Here is a 16,830-nt window from a genome sequence, read left to right on the forward strand (position 1 = left end):
CTCCCTTAGAGAACCTACTCTTTTCCTGGAGATAGACTGGAAACAATAAGTTTAGTAAAAGCATTGAATTCCTTGGGCTTTATTTTCTTCCCAGTCTTCCCATAATACCTTGTTTATGTTTTTCAATGACAACATCACACTGAACTACAGCTATTTACCTGGTTTTCCTTCTCAATGGATAATGAGGGCAGTAACCATTTATTATTCTTTATACTCTCAGACCAAGGATAGACTGGCACATTACCTGTACTCAGCAAATGTATGACAAAGGAGTGAGGAGGAGAAACCAGAGAGGAAGACCAGGTCTTCCACACTTCTTTTTACTCCTCCTCTTCCCTTTTGTTGGCGATGACTTGAGAGACTGAATCATTCTGTATTAATGTAGTATCCTTGGTGAGCATGTGGATGCCATGTGCTTAATCTGAAGCATAATTCTGACACTTTTTAGCTAGGCAACTTTGAGCAAGACTTAAATGTCTTAATAATCTGTAGAATCAGAGTAATACATATTTCACGGGGATGGTATGAGGGTTGAATAAATTAATGTAAAGGGCCTGGCACATAGAAATTGCATAATTATTATAATCACCATCAAAGTGAGAATGTGGCCAGTTTATTGCTGTTGAGTCCAGAAGCGAGAAAACATCTGTGGTAGCAGGTAAGAGAGCCAGGATTGCTGTTGTGCTCAAGACTAAAGGATCGTTAACCCACAGTTACTGTGTATCCTCTGCATGACTTCATTTACTAGGTGGAAATATGGGGCTTCCTTGTTCTAATTTCCTTTAAAGAAATGTCTGATTATTTAGTCAAGGGGATCCCTTTTTTCTTCCAGGTGGCTAGGAGGCATGTGTGTGTGTTTGTGTGTGTGTGAGGGGAGGGTAGGTATGCGTGACTGATTTGAGTTGTTTCAATATCCAGCAGCTGTGGAGGCAAAGAGGGAGTGGAGTGTGGGAGAGCAAAAGTGTTAAATGTCAGCATTCTGACCAGACCAGGGAATGCTCCGGGATCCCTAGGTGTGGCCTATGGGCGCACGGGAAAGGAGGCACCTTATGGACAGAAAGTTCTGGAGGAGATATGGTACTAGAAGGAAAGACAAATTATGGTTTACAAACAGCTGAGAAAAGAAGAGAAGTGAAAGGGAAAGGATAAAGGGAAAGACATACCCACCTGAACGTAGAGTTCCAGAGACTAGCAAGGAGACATAAGAAAGCCTTCCTCAGTGATCAATGCAAAGAAATAGAGGAAAGCAAAAGAATGGGAAAGACTAGAGATCTCTTCAAGAAAATTGGAAATACCAAGGAAACATTTCATGCAAAGATGGGCACAATAAAGGACAGAAAAATGGCAAGGACATTAAGAAGAGGTGGCAAGAATACATTCAAGAACTATACAAAAAAGGTCTTAATGAACCAGATAACCACGATGGTGTGATCACTCACCTAGAGTCAGACATCCTGGAGTGTGAAGTCAAGTGGGCCTTAGGAGGCATTAATATGAACAAAGCTGCTGGAGGTGATGGAATTCCAGCTGAGTTGTCTTAAATTCTAAATGATGATGCTGTGAGAGTGCTGCATTCAATATGCCAGCAATTTGGAAAACTAGGCAGTGGCCATAGGACTGGAAAGGGTCAGTTTTCATTCTAGCCCAAAGAAAAGCAATGCCAAAGAATATGCAAACTACCACACAATTGCTCTCATTTCACTTTCTAGCAAGCTAATGCTCAAAATTCCTCAAGCTAGCCTTCAACAGTATATGAACTGAGAACTTCTGGATGTACAAGCTGGATTTAGAAAAGGCAGAGGAACTAGAGATCAAATCCATTGGATCATAGAAAAAGCAAGGGAATGCCAGAAAAAACATCTACTTCTTCTTCTTGACTATGTTAAAGCCTTTGACTGTGTGGATCACAAAAAACTGTGGAAAATTCTTCAAGAGATGGGAATACCAGACCACCTTACCTGTCTCCTGAGAAATCTGTATGCAGGTCAAGAAACAATAGTTAGAACCAGACATGGAGCAATGGACTGGTTCCAAATTGGGAAAGGAGTACATCAAAGCTGTATATTGTCACCCTGTTTATTTAACTTATATGCAGAGTACATAATATGAAATGCCGGGCTGGATGAATCACAAGCTGGAATCAAAATTGCTGGAGAAATCAACAACCTCAGGTATGCACATGATATCACTCTAATGGCAGAAAGCAGAGAGGAACTAAAGATGAGGGTGAAAGAGAAGAATGAAAAAGTTGGTTTAATTTCCTTCATTGTGCAAAAGCTTTTATGTTTAATTTGGTCCTATTTGTTTATTTTTGGTTTTATCTGCATTACTCTAGGAGGTGGGTCATAGAAGATCTTGCTGTGATTTATGTTAGAGAGTGTTCTGCTTATGTTTTCCTCTAAGAGTTTTATAGTTTCTGGTCTTACATTTAGGCCTTTAATCCACTTTGAGTTTATTTTTGTGAATGTTGTTAGAAAATGTTCTAGTTTCATTCTTTTACACATAGTTGATTAATTTTCCCAGCACCGCTTGTTGAAGAGATGGTCTTTCCTCCATTGTATATTTTTGCCTCCTTTGTCAAAGACAAGGTGTCCATAGGTGCATGGATTTATCTCTGGACTTTCTATTTTGTTCCATTGATTTATATTTCTGTCTTTGTGCCAGTGCCATACCTTCTTGATGACTGTAGCTTTATATAGTATAGTCTCAGCCTGGATCCTATTACACAGAGTGAATTAAGTCAGAAAGAGAAAGACAAATACTGTATATTAAGGCACATGTATGGGATTTAGAAATATGGTAGCGATGAGCCTACATGCAGGGCTGCAAAGGAGACACAGATGTAAAGAACAGACTTTTGGACTCAGTGGGACAAGGTAAGGGTGGGATGATTTGATAGAATAGCATTGAAACATGTACGTTACCATATGTAAAATAGATGACCAGTGCAAGTTCAATACATAAAGCAGGGCATCCAAAGCCGGTGCTCTGGGACAGCCCGAGGGATAGGGTAGGGAGGGAGATGGGAGGGGGCTTCAGTATGGGGGACACATGTATACCTGTGGCTGATTCATGGTAATGTATGGCAAAAGCCATTATAATATTGTAAAGTGATTGTCCAATTAAAATGACTTAATTAAAAAAAGAAACAGCTAGTTTAAAACTCAGCATTCAGAAAAATAAGATCATGGCATCTGGTCTCATCACTTCATGGTACAGAGGTGGGGGGAAAGTGGAATCAGTGACAGATTTTATTTTTTTGAGCTCCAAAATCACTGCAGATGATAACTGCAGCCACAAACTTAAAAGACGCTTGCTCCTTGGAAGAAAAGCTATGACAAACCTAGACAACAAGCACATTAAAAGCAGAGACATCAGTTTACCCACAGAGGTCTGTATAGTCAAAGCTATGACTTTTCCAATAGTCATGTACAGATGTGAGAGTTGGATCATGAAAACGGCTGAGCACAAAAGAATGAATGCTTTCATATTGTGGTCCTGGAGAAGATGCTTTAGAATCCCTTGGACTGCACGGAGATCAAACCCATCAATCCTAAAGGAAATCAACCCTGAATATTCATTGGAAGGACTGATGCTGGAGCTGAAGCTCCAATACTTTGGCCACCTGATGTGACAAACCAACTCTTTGGAAAAAATCCTGATGCTGGGAAAGATTGAGAGCATGAGAAGAGGGTGACAGAAGATGAGATGGTTGGATGGCATCATCAACTCAATGGACATGAGTTTGAGCAAACTCGGGGAGATAGCGAAGGATGGAGAAGCCTGGTGTGCTGCAGTCCATGGGGTCACAAAGAGCTGGACATGACTTAGCACTTGAACAACAGATAGAAATACCTATTAGAGGAATGGAGGAACACTGGAGAAGAGAGAAGTTCTTAGCCTAGTAACTTTTGTACATAGCATCAGAATACTATAGTTTGATAGAAAGTAGCAGTACTGAGTGACTGTAAAATCAGTATAAGAAAAAAAAATTCTGAAAAGACTTGACAATCTCTTGAGTCTGTATCACTCTGGAGAAATGCATTCTTTTACATTTAAATTTCTTTCAGTTATCATTTTTTATTGATACTTAATCTTAATGTCTGTATTATCTTGAGAGATATACCTCTATATTAACCTTAATATCTCTATATTAACCTTGTTGTTGTTCAATTGCATAACCTTAAGTCTCTCTATATTATATGCAAATACCTTACTTCATTTGCGTTCACAACTCTGCTAAAATAAATTGATACCTGGAACTATAGAGGTTTTGTTTGTCTTTTGCCATGTCCAGTTCTAAATAAGCAACAAATGAAAGAACCCTACATACCCAGATCTTGATTTGAAAGATATCTTGAAGATTTACAATATGCTAAACTAGGGAAAAATTTGGAAATAATCAGCATAATACATTTGGCTCTCCATTATAATCAGTTTTTCAGCCTGCCTGTCGATAAAACTTTTTCTTTTTCACAATGGTTTACAACTTAAATAATTTAATACAACAGTTGTTATATTTTTATTGCAGGCTGATAAAACTGGAACCATAAGTCTTTTCTATGCACTATATTACAAAAAAAGTGACACTAGAGAAGGGGAACGGATGATTACTAAAACTGTAATTCAATCTTCAAGTTCTGAAGATGTCATAAAAAAGGCTTCTGCTTTACTTGCACACGGCAGATACTATCAGGATGCCTCAAATGAACTCTCTCTGGGTATTCAGTCTCTCCTTTGGCATTATTTTATATACAATAAAAATAAAAATGGGACTTCACAATGCAAATGCAACTGTGATTCAAGCTCAGTAGTTCTTTTGTCAGATAGGATTTTCTTTTATGAAGTTTCATTCTAGAATTAATTTTGATATCAGTGCCTATCAGGCTGTGGAAATTGAGCTGAACCAAGTGAGTCTATTCCTATTTGAGCTGACATGTAGGAAGCTGTAATTAGGAAAAATGCAGAGTTTGTACTGTGCTATAGAAAATTAAACTCATCATGCCACATATTGTCAAATCTGGTTAAAAGTATAGGTATGATAAATAGCAACATTCTATAAATGCCTAATCATTCATGTATTTAAAAATTTACCACTTTTTCACCCTGCCATAATTGGTTGTCAGGAAATAATTTTCAAATTCTAATCATTGCTAAAATCTGAAAAGTCTGTAAATTAATAACAGATTCCTATAATGTTTACTATTAACAATGTTCTACCAAACTTAGGACTCTAGCTTGTAAGGAAATGTATTCCTTATAGAAAAAGATGATGGTTAGTTATTTGTACATTCTTGCCAGCTGTTTTTCAGTGGACTTGTCTGTACTGGCTTCAGCGTAAGACCAAAAACTTCTAATTCGCCAAACTTCTTAATCCATCCAACATTCAGTTAATCTATAGATGATGGAGCAAATGAAATTGAATTTCTGGCTATGAAAAATGACACTTTGCCTCTGTATTAAGGCACTGCAGCAATATTTTACAAAATTGGTTTGCAATCTTCACAGGATAAGAATAAATTAAGTGGAAGAATTGAACTTTCATAGTATGGCTGCTGAAGGATCAACACATGTGGTTGGAAGATGAAATTTCCATTGATTCCCCAGCCTGAGAGAGTGCAGGCAGCACCATGTGAGTTTCTGCATTTTGTCTCTCAGCCAATGCAGCCCTGACCCATTCCACGAGGGGCGAAAGGTCACAAGTGCTATGTGAGTGGTGTTTAATTTTCACCACAACTGAGACTGCTAATCACATAACATTAGGGTGAATTATGGTGATTATTGCAGGCTGAACACAGAGAGATTAAGCAATAACAGCAACACAACCACAGCTGTGATGGTAGTGATGAAAAGGTGGTGCTTCCATGACCCCATGCTAAGGGGTTTGAGTGGGGTTCGGGAAGCCTCTGGTGAAAGACACTTTGCCCCCTCCAGGCTAAGTTTTTCCTAAACCACCTCTATATAAAGCAGAGTGACAATAACCCATTTTAACAGTTTCTAGTAATGGAAAGGGCTCAAAACATTCTCCTTCAGAGTGCCCAAGTCTCATTAGTCTACAGAGTAAACATGCACTCCAGAGGCACTGCTTTCTAGAAAGTCTCCACTTTTTAAAGCTGTTAGCTTCTGCACCCTGCATGGATTTTTTTTCTTTAAATTTTTTTTTTACTAAGTCTAGTTGATTTACAATGTTGCATAAGTTTAAGATGTATAGCAAAGTGAATCAATTATACATATATCCAATCTTCTTTAAGTTATTTTTGTTTTTTAATTTTTATTGGGGTGTTGTCGATTTACAATGTTGAGTTAGTTTCAGGTGGACAGCCAAGTGAATCTGTTATATATATATATATATATATATATGTTCATCTTTAGATTCTTTTCCCATATAGGTCGTTACAGGGTATTGAGTAGAGTTCCTTGTGCTCTACGTAGGTCCTTATTTATGTGTTTTATATAGAGTTATCTATTTTATATAGAATAGTATGTATATGACAATTCCAATCTCCTGACTTATCCCTCCCACCCTTTCTCCCCTGATAACCATGTTTGTTTTCCTCATCTGTGACTCTATTTCTGTTTTATGAATAACTTAATTTGTGCTATTTTTTTTAAGATTCCACATATAAGTGATATCATATGTGTCTTTCTTTGTCTGACTTCACTCAGTATGACAATCCCTAGGCCCATTCATGTTGCTGCAAATGGCATTATTTGTTCTTTTTAATAGCTGAATAGTATTCCATTATATATATATGTAGCACATCTTCTTTATCCATTCCACTGTCAATGGATATTTAGGTTGCGTCCATTTTCTGGCTATGTAAATAGTGCTGCAATGAACATGGGGTGCACCCTACATGGATTTTTAAGTTGTTTGGTCTCATTTTTTCTTCTCTCCATATGTAGCCCATGTAGTGGATTCTGTCTTCCTTAGGAAAATTTGAGGAATAATTAAGGAAAAGAGGCTATTACTAGGTGTTTTTTAACTTTAAAAAAATTGCTTAGGTGGGAGGCTGCCTGACTCATGAATCATTGAATAAAGCCAATTGTATCTTCAAATTTACTGGGTTGAATTTTGTTTTCTAACACATACATATTTTTTCAGTGTAAATATTTTACTTACAACCATACCCTAAATGTCATTATGTGAAGGTATTGACTTAGACAGTAAAGAATCTGCCTACAATTCAGAAGACCCAGGTTCAGTCCCAGGGTTGGGAAGATCCCCTGGAAAAAGGAATGGCAATCCACTCCAGTATTCTTGCCTGGAGAATTTCATGGACAGAGGCTACAGTCCATGGGGTTGCAAAGAGTTAGACATGACTCAACGGCTAACACTTTCACTTTAAAATAAGAAGTCAAACACTAGACACAGAGTGCAGTGGAGAGCAGCTGTGAGAAACCTAGACAGTGCATTAAAAACAGAGACTTCACAAAGGTCTGTGTAGTCACAGCTGTGGTTTTTCTAGTAGTCATGTACAGATGTGAGAGTTGGACCATGAAAAAGGCTAAGCGCCAAAGAATTGATGCCTTCAGATTGTGTTGCTGGAGAAGACTCTTGAGAGTCCCTTGGACAGCAAGGAGATCCAACCAGTCAATTCTAAAGGAAGTCAACCCTGAATGTTTACTGGAAGGACTGATGCTAAAACTGAAACTCCAATACTTTGGCCACCTGATGCAAAGAGCCAACTCATTGGAAAAGACCCGTATGCTGGGAAACATTGACGGCATAAGGAGAAGGGGGTAACAGAGGATGAGATGGTTAGATGGCATCACTGACTCAATGTACATGAACTTGAGCAAACTCTGGGAGATAGCAGAGGACAGGGAAGCCTGGAGTGCTGCAGTCTATGGAGTTGCACAACTTAGCAATTGAACGATGAGAAGAGCAGCTAATGCCTACAGTTCATTCCTGATGTTTGGATAGTCTGCTTTTCACACATAGGGCAAAAAAAGATCAGTAATGTGTCCATTTCCACCAAGTTGAAATGTCCTACAACAGGAGTTGTTTTCTTGAACAAAGAGAAGCAGAGACATCTGGAATCCAGGAATTGGGAAACTGGGTCATCGTCAGTTCCAGTTTACCTTTAGGGTTGATTTCTGATTTTAAGGGAGCACTTACTAACTTAGTTCTTGAAGTATACAAATGGAGATGTAGGTTGTTTAAAAAAAATACACACACACACACATATATATGTTTGCTTCAACCATATTTGTAAACTAAAGATAGCACACTGAATTTTACCAGAAGTCCAAAGGTAGTCCTGGTTGACAAAATAGATGAAAAGGCAGTACATGTATTCTGTACAAATAATGCTACAAAGCAAAGAGTCTCATATGTTCTAGCTAAGGTAACTGAATAGTTCTTTTTAAAGATTTTTTTTCTTCTTAAAATATGATGTAATGATCCCATATGGAGGAAATGAAGGTGGCAAAATCTACAACAAAATCTGAATCATGAAGAAAAAGTTCAAAACTCTTTGGCATAGTTCAATAGAGGCAGCATCAAGTGCTTTTTAAAATACTATGTTGTCAAGCCCAGCTGCTGTGAAGTTGGAATGATTCCCAACTACAGCCTAGGTAATTTATCTTGTTTAACAGTAGCTCACCTATTCTGGCTGGTTTGACGTTAGCTTGTTGAGGCAGTTCTGGGTTACAAAGTGCTGGAGCAGAAAGTTCATGTTAAACTTTCAGCTGATATGAAGATATTTCTATTGGAAAAATATAATTATTAGGCAAATGGCTAATTAAATGCATACATCTTTGATTCGTAAACCACAAGAGATAATGATAATACTCATCATAATAATAACCAAAACTAACATTATTTACTATAGGCATTGTATTAGGTGCATTGCATGCACTGTCTCATTTATTTGTCATAACATTCAGAAGTTGTCTTTTCTTATTACCTCTATTTTACACATGAATAAATTGAGGCTTCAGTTCAGTCACTCAGTCGTGTCTGACTCTTTGCAACCCCATGGACTGTACTGAAGTTAAATAACCAGGCTTTCTGAATTGGGTGAAAATTTGGACTCTACCAAGTTTCAGAAACATTCTGGGATAAACTGAATCATCCTGCTCTTCTGTGATTATTGGCTCTTAGCAGCACTGTGGCTTTAGGAATCAATATGGTGCATGAGTTCTATAAATGTGCCTCTTAATAAGTTAATAAAACAGAGATATTCTCATTGCCTCTCCATCAAAGTTTCAGGGAAAAATGAGAATATTAAATGCAGTAGGATAGAGAAGATCTGCTCCATTTGCTCTGCAATGATAATCTTTTACAAAAGAGGATTTTTATTAATTCTTTGCCTTCTGGGGATATTATAATTTTCTAGAATATAGAACTGCCTTAAGCACAGTAATTTGCTGAGCTAGACTGAATCTCAAAATGTTTCAAATGAGCTGATAAACAACTGCATAATTAGCCATTATTAGATCAAGTCTGTATGTTACTGATATCCAGATGAACAAACCAATGGATAGGCAAATTATAGATATACTTTTAAAAACTAAGAGCCTGTGTTATATTTTTACATGCTTTGTGACTTGTCCTTTAAAGAATTAAAAACCACATTTCATTTGCTTCTTTTTAAAAGAAGAAATTTAGATTATTCTATCAAGCAAATCCTTAGAGACTTAATCATTAAGCACATATTTCCATGTATGAATAATGAAGGATTTGTGTGTTGAATGCAACTCACGCTTTAAAAGTGAATAGGTGGTGGGATTTTCCTTTTCAATTAAAGCTTTCCTCAAATCTATTACTTGCCTGGGTAATGTTCGTTCATCCCCCTTTTGAGTTCTGGTTCAATTTCAGAGTACAAAATACATTTGGTCCCGATTATGAAAATAACAGGTTTTACATGCTCAAACCAGAAGAGGAAAATACAGTAAGTTTTTATGATTAAACACATACACCATATTCAAGTGGCTAGCATCCAGTCCAAAATGTATCCATGTTATAGTTAAACCTCTCTTTCCTCTCAGTTTTCATTTTTCAAGAACTTGACACTGGATCATAAAATGTTGCTCTGGGCTGGAATTCGTCATGCAGGGTTACAGCCTAGGAGTAAGCTTTTTTTTTTTTTTTTTTTTAATATTAAAATCAACTCAGCAGTTTTGAGGATTGGATAAAGAGAAATTGCAGAAAGCAAAACTTTTAAGCTGGTTTAATTAAACATAATGGTAATTTATGTTCTGAACTCAGGGGACACAACTCAAAACAGATAAATGTGTTAGATCATCTTTGAACAGAAAGAACTGCAGCAGCAATTCTCCTGAAGAACTCTAAAACTAGCAGGTTGATACTTTGTCTTAAATGGGTTAGGTGTCTTCCTGTTTGGGGAGCAGAACAGATAATTTCTTGAGTTTCTTTGCAGACCAATGATTCTGTGATTATTTCTATCAGTATTACAGATCCCAGTAATAAACTGTAAGCTGCCAGTTTAAAACTGCAGTTGGCATAAGGCCATGTATGAGCCTAGTTGGAAGATGGATTTGTTGCTAAATTTAGAAAAAGCATTTTGACCTTTGATGGTTTTAACAGTCTCCAATATTTTGATGCCTTTCTTATGCTTCCTGTGATCACTGATCCTACATTTGATGTCAATTAATAGGTAAAATTTTATTGTTGTTGGGTTTACATTGTGCTCTTATTAAATACAATGATTATCTATCCATATTTAGTTTTAGCCATGGATTTCTATTAATGTACCTATCTATTTCTTCAACTAGTCCTTTCATTTTTAAGTTGCATGGAATGGTTATTTGTGTATTTACACAGTTCTACAAGTAGGGTATTCGTAGCCTCAAAGTTAAAGTCACAAGGCCACCTGGGCTGCAAATCCAGTGAGGAGTGCCACTTCCTTCTAAAGGTGTGTCAGCTAAACTCAAATCGGAATGAGAAAATAGAAATTTTGGTTCAAAAGATATCAGCATAATTGCTTTGGTGTTTTTCAAAGGCATTGGAAAAGTTTTCAGCTATTTTAGAATGTTCTGACTTTGTCAGGAACATTTTGCTATTGTGTGTTTGATAGGAAATCTTTTCTGTATATAACTATTTGTACTTAACTCATAAAAATGACATGAGTATTCTCCTAAGTCCAAGATACCTCATTAGGACTTTATGAACGAGCCTCTTAAAGACACTACAACCCTGAAAAGGAAATTATATTTGGTTCAGAATAAATGAAGCTACACACTTATAGATCTGAGTTGATTTAAGACTCTGAAGCAAAAAAAGGTAAGCAGATTTCAAATTTGGAGCAATATTCATCACAGCCCCAGAATAAGAATATTACATGTAATTTGATTATACTATCACAACATGTAATACTACACATATTTTTAGGGTGAAGTAAATATTATTACAGAACTCTGATTCATTACTGGGCAGCAGTGTAATGCATAAATGAAATAGGTTAGGGAAAATGTTTTACTGAATTTTATTTTAATTCCTTTCTTTTCCTGCATAATTCATCACTGACATTTTTGAATTAAAACAAACGACAGTTTTGCTATTAACAAGAGACACAAAACAGGTTGTCTGACACTTGATTCTTATACAAACTTTGAGATTAAAAAACTATTTTCATAAATGTATTAACTTTAGTGACTATTTGAATATTTGAGCTTCTGACCTAAAAGGATTCTGAAAAGTCTTTATGATGGGTAACAGTTTTATTGTTACATTAAGACACTCAGCAAACTAACTGAAACTACAACTGACAGTGCTGTAATCAAAGGAGGAAAAAAGATCCCCAATCATTTAAGTAAGTTATTTCCTTACAAATGTGGACAGAAAACATTGTAAAACAAAATATCAGAGGTTAATAGACCATGATCATAGCTGTAATTTATTTCTGACTTGTATAAGAAAATAAGTAAGAACTATAGGCAAAAGAAAATATGAACCTAAATTCTGATGAACATGTTTCGCAGTAGATAATTCTTCAGCTTTTAAGTTTCTGCTATCAAAACAAGAGTTAGTAATTAAGAATAAGAAGCTATGAATCACCAGGAAAAATCACTGGACAGCTCACAGAGAGAGAACACTCATGGCCATAGACGTCCTGGTCTGGAAAGAATAGAATGTTTGCAAAATATCTGCACCAGCAAATAAGGACTATTAAAGGGTGGATGTGATTTTTGTTTTAATTTGTTTACTAAAATCAGTAGTGGGGACATTTATTATTTTAAATTAAGCTTTACTACCATTATACTAACTGCATTAGTTCTACGAAAATATTTCTGTTGAAGTATGGAGTTTGCTCAGAGTTAAAGGTACAATTACCATTGATCTAGCAACTCCACTTCTGGGTGTATACACTAAAGAATTGAAGGCTGAGACAGCTACTTGTATACCAGTGTTCATAGCAGCACTGTGCATAATAATCAAAAGGTGAAAGCAACCCAAGTATTTATCAATGGATGAATGGATAAACATATATATAAATTATAAACATATATATAAACATATATATAAATTATATAAGCAGACAAATTATAAAAACAGCTCATGCAGCTCAAAATCAAAAAACAAACAATCCAATCAAAAAGTGGGCAGAAGACCTAAATAGATATTTCTTCAAAGAAGTCATACATATGGCTATGAGACACATGAAAAGATGCTTAACATCACTAATTATTAGAGAAATGTAAATAAATACTACAGTGAGGTATCACCTCATACTGGTCAGAATGCTAAGTCACTTCAGTCATGTCTGACTCTATGCAACCCTATGGATTGGGGCCCATCAGGCTCCTCTATCCATGGAATTCTCCAGGTAAGAATACTGCAATGGGTTGACGTGCACTCCTCCAGGGGATCCTCCCGACCCAGGGATCAAACCTGCATCTCTTCTGTCTCCTGCGTTGGCAGGCTGTTCTTTACCAGTAGTGCCACTTGGGGAGTCGTGGTTATCATCAAAAAAATCCATAAGAAGTAAATGCTGAAAAGTGTGTGGAGAAGAGAGAACCTTCTTACACTGTTGATGGGAATGTAAATGGATACATCTACTATGGACAGGAGTATGGAGGTTCCTTGAAAAACTGAAAATAGAACTATCACATGACCCAGCAATCCCATTCCTGGGCATACACTAGAGAAAACCATCAGAAAGATACGTGCACCTCAGCGTTCACTGCAGCACTGTTTACAATAGCTGGGCTATGGAAGCAACCTAAATGTCCACCAACAGTGGAATGAATAAAAAACATATAGCACATAAATACATGGAATATTAACCATAAAAGAAATGAATTGTGTCATTTGCAATGGTGTGGATGGACCTAGAGACTGCCATGCAGAATGAAATCAGAAAGAGAAATTTTCACATATTACCACATCTATGTGGAATCTAGAAAAATGGTATAGATGATCTTATTTGCAAAGCAGAAATAGACACACAGATATAGAGAACAGATGACAAGGTGGAAGGAGGAGATGAATGGGGAGGTATAGATCTTCCAATATATATTATGTACAAATACACACCATATATAAAGTACATAAGTAATGTGAACCTGCCGCACAGACAAGGCGCTCTCCTCCGTGCTCCGTGGTTCTCTAAACGGGAAGGAAATCCCAAACAGAGGCAGTGTGTGTGTATGGACGGCTGACTCACTTTGCTGCACGGCGGTAACTGACACGGCGGTACAAAGCAGTCAGCACTGCTTTCATTATACTCAAATACAAAAAGAATAAAAGAATATGGTATATAAATGCAATGGAATATTACCGAGCCATTACAAGAATGAAATAATGCCATTTGTAACAACACGGGTGGATCTGGAGATTTATTATACTAAGTAAAATAAGTCAGAAAGACAAATATCACATGATATCACTTATATGCAGAATTTTTAAAAATGTGCTGAAGTGTTATGAAGAAAATGACTCAAAAAAAGAAGGCAAAAAAAAAATACAAATGAATTTACTCATCAAATAGAAACAGACTCACAGACTTCAAAAACAAACTTACAGTTACCAAAGAGAAAAGGTATGGGGTTATAACTTGGGAATTTGGAATTGACAACAATGAAGAACTACTGTGTAGCACAGGGAGCTCTGCTCAATATTCTGTAATAACCTAAATGGGAAAAGAATCTGAAAAAGATTGGATACATTTATGTGTATAACTGAATCACCTTTGCAGTATGCCTGAAACTAACACAGCATTATTAATCAACTATATTCCAACTATTTTATTTAAAATAAAAATTTTAAAGTTCACATTGAATAACAAAAACTATGTCATAGGCAAGCATCTTAAACTGTGTGGTAGACTCATGACTTTTACAACGACATTTGGAGACCTTTGTGAATCCTCAATTTTATATATTATGGGAATATTTGTTCTGACTTTATTCTGACTTCTGACTTTCTCCCTAGTTACTTTTGCATTGATAGTTCTTTCTGGTACATAGCCCCCTAACACCAGTGAAATGATTTCAACTTTCATTGACCTTTCTTCCCCATGGTATGCAAATACTGTATTGCTTGGGAGATGAAATGGTTTCTCTCTAAAATGGTTTTCTTTTGTTCTGTGTAGAGGGTTTTGTGAATTCTTTCATGTTACATGTCTGATCCAGAAACATTATTTCCCCAAAATACTTTCCTTCCTTTTTATTTCTGTCAACAGTCTTAGTTAGCATTTGGCCTTCTTTTTTTGAGTCATTTTCTTCATAACTCTTCATGACAGTTACTGTTGAAAACAAGTGAAAAACAAACCTGAATAGTAATGAGGTGCTAGATGGTAAGACAGAAATACTGGGCAATCAAGTAGGTTCATTCACTGGTTTAAATGATGCATCTTAAAAGTATCTGTGATTCCAGTCCTCACTTTAGAAGAACTACAAATTGCTACTTAAATGGGTTCAGACTTGCAAGGTTCTAAGAAAAGTGTCTCACATGTGGTAAACATTATAATTTTTTAGATTAGAAAAATGCACATTGTATATCTTTTATATGTCAAAATCAACATATAAAGACCAAAGCTGAAAAATATTAAAGATGAATCTGTTACTGGACAGGCAAGGAGGAGCCACATCACTGAGAGAAGGTTCAAATTTCTTCCTGACAAGAAATTCAAGGGATAGAGGTAGTGCAGGAGGAGGAAGTCCAACACAAAGGGCAAGACTCTGTGTTCGGGCTTCTGAATGATTCATGAGGTAGATTAACTCTTATGAGTAGTAGCTTTCAGGTTCCATGGCACCCACACTGAGAAACCTGGTTTCAAACAAGTCTGGTTGAGTTAGTTGTGTAAGAGATGTACAGGGGACGTTGCTAGATTCATTCAATAGATGCCTTAAGCACAGGTACATGCTTGAAACTCAGTGGATTTCTTATAACTATTATCTGAGAACAGTAAAAATCATTAACATTCAATCAATGATTGCTGAGGATCTATGCTTTTTTTTTTTCAATAAAAATTATAGGGTAACAGTAGATGCTCTAAAAACCACATGAGGGGTTATTTTTAGAAGCTTTCCAAGGAGTTTCTGAAATCAGTTCTTATCTTTGACAGACATATAATTCAGAAGTTCCCTGGTAAGAGAAACCATGAAATCTTAGGAAGAGTAGGATCTATTAAGTGGACAAAAATTACTTAATTGTAACAGTATTATGAAGGTCTAGTGCTCTTTCCTGGAGAAGGCAATGGCAACCCACTCCAGTACTCTTGCCTGGAAAACCCCATGGACAGAGGAGCCTTGGTAGGCTGTAGTCCATGGGGTCGCTAGGAGTCGGACATGACTGAGTGACTTCACTTTCACTTTTCACTTTCATGCACTGGAGAAGGAAATGGCAGCCCACTCCAGTGTTCTTGCCTGGAGAAGCCCGGGGCGGGGAGCCTGATGGGCTGCCGTCTGTGGGGTCGCACAGAGTCGGACACGACTGAAGCGACTTAGCAGCAGCAGCAGCAGTGCGCTTTCCCTAAGCTGTAGTGCCACACATAAACTTCTAGGGTTTTGTCTTGTCTTGTACAGTAATTTTCATTGTGTGTGTTGACATTCCCTGGCTAGTTCCCAAGCTAGTAGTGCCTGTCTAAAATAGATACTCAGTAAATATTGAGTTGAATGAATAGGTAACAAATGAACTGACTGGCAAGAAAGATGGTGCCAATTTCCTTCTCTTACTCAACTCTAAATAGTAGGAGCTGACCTCTTTGTTCCTTTCAGACTGGCACCAAAAAACTGTATTTTTTTTTTCTGGGTAGTATGACCTGTTTCAGAGAAGGAGGTCTCCACAGTTAGACAAGCCACAAAATATAAACTGATTTAAACTCAAGATTTTGAGGAAAAGAACACCAAAAGTTGAAAAGGTGAAATAAAAACTTGTATCAGGAAATGTAAGGTATGTCTTATAGAAGGAAGGCTTCCATGGAAACAGAAAAAGAGTATACTGTTTCGCCAGTAGTTTAATTTATATTTTATAATTATTTGTAATGTATTGATATTATAATATTTTAATTCTTGGGAGGGTAAATTAAAAACTATTATCCTTAGGAAAATAGTAAGTAAAACTGTAGACATGAAAACATTGCATTTTATTAATTTATTTTAAAAATTTTAAGAGAGTGAATTAAGACATTATTTTCCCATTAAAGAATGTTTCCATTTTAAGCTTGCTACGTGGTAAGTGAATCTTACAGTTACAGCCATTAGAAATTCCTCGTCATTCCTGAGTAGGTAATTGTTACTTGAAATAGCTCTTTCAGGGTGATTATTATGAAATGTACCTATCTTCTGTTGATCTACTGCTTTATTTATTTCGTGTTAAAAGACCCTTAGAAACCTTCCTATCATTAATGAACAAATTTC

The 16,830-nt window shown here is 36.5% G+C and overlaps 1 long non-coding RNA gene across 2 annotated transcripts in view; it reads left to right on the plus strand.

Moving 5' to 3' along the window:
* The window catches only part of LOC122443350, a 128,189-nt gene that overhangs the window by 98,688 nt on the left and 12,671 nt on the right, over positions 1-16,830 (plus strand). The window contains exon 3 of one of the 2 annotated variants that reach the window (XR_006269985.1): positions 5,509-5,632. The exons of the other annotated variant lie outside the window; for it this stretch is intronic. This is a non-coding gene — a long non-coding RNA (uncharacterized LOC122443350). The remainder of the gene's footprint in view (positions 1-5,508; positions 5,633-16,830) is intronic. 2 annotated transcript variants of the gene reach the window in all.

The sequence above is a fragment of the Cervus canadensis genome, chromosome 6 (genome assembly GCF_019320065.1).
Source record: "Cervus canadensis isolate Bull #8, Minnesota chromosome 6, ASM1932006v1, whole genome shotgun sequence".
Taxonomy (NCBI): Eukaryota; Metazoa; Chordata; class Mammalia; order Artiodactyla; family Cervidae; genus Cervus; species Cervus canadensis.